Source organism: Octopus bimaculoides, chromosome 16 (genome assembly GCF_001194135.2).
Source record: "Octopus bimaculoides isolate UCB-OBI-ISO-001 chromosome 16, ASM119413v2, whole genome shotgun sequence".
Taxonomy (NCBI): Eukaryota; Metazoa; Mollusca; class Cephalopoda; order Octopoda; family Octopodidae; genus Octopus; species Octopus bimaculoides.
Genome location: NC_068996.1, coordinates 2,900,338 through 2,903,923, shown reverse-complemented (window position 1 = coordinate 2,903,923; position 3,586 = coordinate 2,900,338).

The window sequence follows — 3,586 nt, the reverse complement described above, 5'->3', positions numbered from 1 at the left end:
TGTATATGTTTATGTGTGTGTGTGTGTATATGTTTATGTGTGTGTGTGTGTATATGTTTATGTGTGTGTGTGTGTATATGTTTATGTGTGTGTGTGTGTATATGTTTATGTGTGTGTATATGTTTGTGTGTGTGTATATGTTTATGTGTGTGTGTGTATATGTTTATGTGTGTGTGTGTGGGTGTATGTTTATGTGTGTGTGTGTATATATATATATATATCAGCATCATCATCGTCTAACGTCTGCTTTTCATGCTGGCATGGGTTGGACATTTTCACTGAGGGCTGGCAAGCCAGAAGGCTGCACCAGGCTCCAATCTGATCTGGCAAAGTTTCTACAGCTGGATGCCCTTCCTAACGCCAACCACTCCGATAGTGTAGTTTTTTACATGTCCCCGGTATGAGGGCCAGTCAGGCAGCACTGGCATCGGCCACACTTGGATGGTGCTTTTTATGTGCCACTGGCACAGGACCTCTCAGTCTGCAGTGGCAATGACCATGTTTGAATTGTGCTTTTTATGTGTCACTGGCATGGGAGCCAGTCAGGCGGCACTGGCAACAATCGAATGGTGTTTTTTATGAACCACAGGCACAGGACCAGGCAGGTGGCACTGGCATTGACCACATATGAATGTTGGATTTTACGTGCCACAGGCACAGGTGCCAATTAGGTGGTACTGTCATCGGCCATGACAATGACTTCCCTTGACTCAACAGGTCTCTGCAAGCACAGTTTATTGCCCAATGATTGAAGGGTACTCTCAAATGGGCCGGTTATGCAACACTGGCATAGGCCACAGCTATGGTCTCACTTGGCTTGCTGGGTTTTCTCAAGCACAGCATATCACCAAAGATCTGTCACTTGTCATCACTTCCGTGAGGCCCAACATTCGAAAGTTGTGCTTCACCACCTCATCCCAGGTCTTCCTGAGTCTACCTCTTCCACAGGTTCCCTCTGCTACTAGTGTGTAACACTTTTTCTCTGCTAGTGTGTGACACAGCTGCCCTCATCCATATGCAGCACATGACCATACCAGCTCAGTCGTCTCTTTTGCACACCACATCTGATGCTTCTTATGTCCAATTTTTCTTTCAAGGTACTTACACTCTGTCATGAATGCACACTGACATTACACATCCGGAACATACTAGCTTCATTATTTACAAGCTTACGCATGCCTTCAACAGTCACGGCCTATGTTTCACTGCCATGAAGCATTGCTGTTCGTACACATGCATCATACAGTCTACCTTTTACTCTGAATGAGAGACCCCCTTGTCACCAGCAGAGGTAAGAGCTCTCTGAACTTTGCTCAGGCTATTCTTATTCTAGCAGCTACACTCTCAGAGCATCCACCCCCACTACTGACTTGGTCACCTAGGTAATGGAAGCTATCAACTACGTGTAGTTTTTTCCCCCCTTGCATGTGACGGAAGCTGTTTTCTGCACATTTTCAGTGTTTATTGCCCCTGAGCATTTGTCACACACAAAAACTAGCTTATCAGTTAGCCTTCCTTTGATATTGCTGCACCTCTTATGTGTCCATAGCTTGCACCAGGTACATCTTATGGAGTTTCTACCTATGTCTTCTCTACAGATCGAGCAGGGCCATCTACCTGAAGGTATTTGTGGTTTGTCTGCCTTCCTACTTATTAAGACTTTGGTTTTTGCTAGATTGACTCTAAAGCCCTTCGATTCTAGACCTTGGTTCCACATCTGAAACTTCTTGTCTAGTTCTGATAGTGACTCAACTATTAGAGCAAGGTCATCAGCATAGAGAAGCTCCCTGAGTCATCCTGTCTTGAATTCCTCTGTTATTGCCTGGAGGACTATGATAAATAAGAGTTTGATGAGGACTGATCCAGAATTCTACTCAGAATTCTTCTCTGTAGTCATTGCCAACCCTCACCTTACTGACAGCATCCCTGTACATGGCTTGTACAACTCTCACTAACCACTCATCTATCCCTGGTTTCCGCATTGACAACCAGATAAGGGATAGGGGAACCCTGTCAAAAGCTTTCTCCATGTCAATGAAAGCCAGGTACAGAGGTTTTTCTTTGGCTAGGTATTTCTCCTGCAGCTGTCTTACCAAAAATATAGCATCAGTGGTGCTTTTCCCTGGCACAAACCTAAAGTGTATCTCCTCTAATCTGACTCTTTCCCTAATTAGTTGCGCTATGACTGGGTTGCCTAGGTTAAAGAGAATAAGGAAATTTAAAAGCACTTTCTAGATTATGCAGATCACAACTGCTAGTAACTGAGATACCAACTTTCCACATCAATAACTCTCCAACCCATGCCACCATGGAACATAGACATTAAGTGAAATGTTAAAAGTAAGTTTTCAACTCATATATATATATATATATATATATATATACACGTAATTCAAAAACACTAAAAAACAAGTACAGATTATAAACAATGAAAGGCCGACTTTGCTGAGTCATTTGACAGAGGTAGTAGAGAGCTAATTCGATAATAAATCTGACCTTGGATCTTGAAAGTTTTCATAAATCCTGGCTCAGTTAAATCACTTGTGGATCCAAATGATTTCATCTGTAGTGCAGCATTTTATGGCCTAATTTTGTTTTGGAAGTGTTTGGAATCTTGGTCAGTTAATAACAGTTTCTTCAATGGCTCTGGAGGTTGGATGATTGCAGGGATTTTAACCTTTCCACCACTGCAGCACAGTGCAGGTGTCTCTCCAGGCCACTTCTTTGCTTTACAATGTATGCACTGAGTTGTCATTGCATCGAAAGAAACTTTAGTGTCATCTGCATAATGAACTACAGAATAATAATGGAAAGCTGCATCATAGAAGTGGCTTCTCTGAGCCGTTGCAAACTGTTCTTCGTTCTGCAGTGGATATCCTATTTCTTGTCAGCTGTGCATACTTCTGCTCATCACTTTGAAATGCTTTGGCTTTTATAGTGCACAGTCTGTTCATTTCTTGGTATCCTTGCCTTTCTGCAGCTGTCTCTTTCCGTGGACAGAGACAGTCTTTTGGCCGATCTTGACATTGTAGACAAATTTGACACTTTCCTTCTAGGCATGGTTATGTGTTTATACAGAAATACATAAGTGCAGAAGATAGTAAACAATGAAAATAACGGAAATTATATGTCTGAATATGATGGGCAGAAAATAAAAAAAATTTACAGAAAATACAGAATTGTATGGGCTGAAACAAAATTTGTCACTTAGTGAACCAAAGAATCAGTATCGAAGGAAGCAGAAAAAAGCCATTAACAACAGAAAAACACAAAACCGTTGCAAAAGTAAATAAGAAATTTTTAGGGAAATTAACTAAGTGTACTTAGTGAAATTTTTGAAGTTATTTCTGTCAGTAAATTATGAACTTAATTTTATCAGTAATTCTATCAACAACAAAAAAACACAAAATGTTGCAAAAGTAAATTAGAAATTGGTAGGCAAATTTAATGAAGTTACTTCTGTCAGTAAATTATGTATGAAATTACTTTCATCAGTAATTGTGAACTTCTTTTTGTCAATAATTTGTTGTTGTTTGTAAACAGCGATTGAAAACTTACAGTGAAAACAATAGAGAATGAGTGAGAT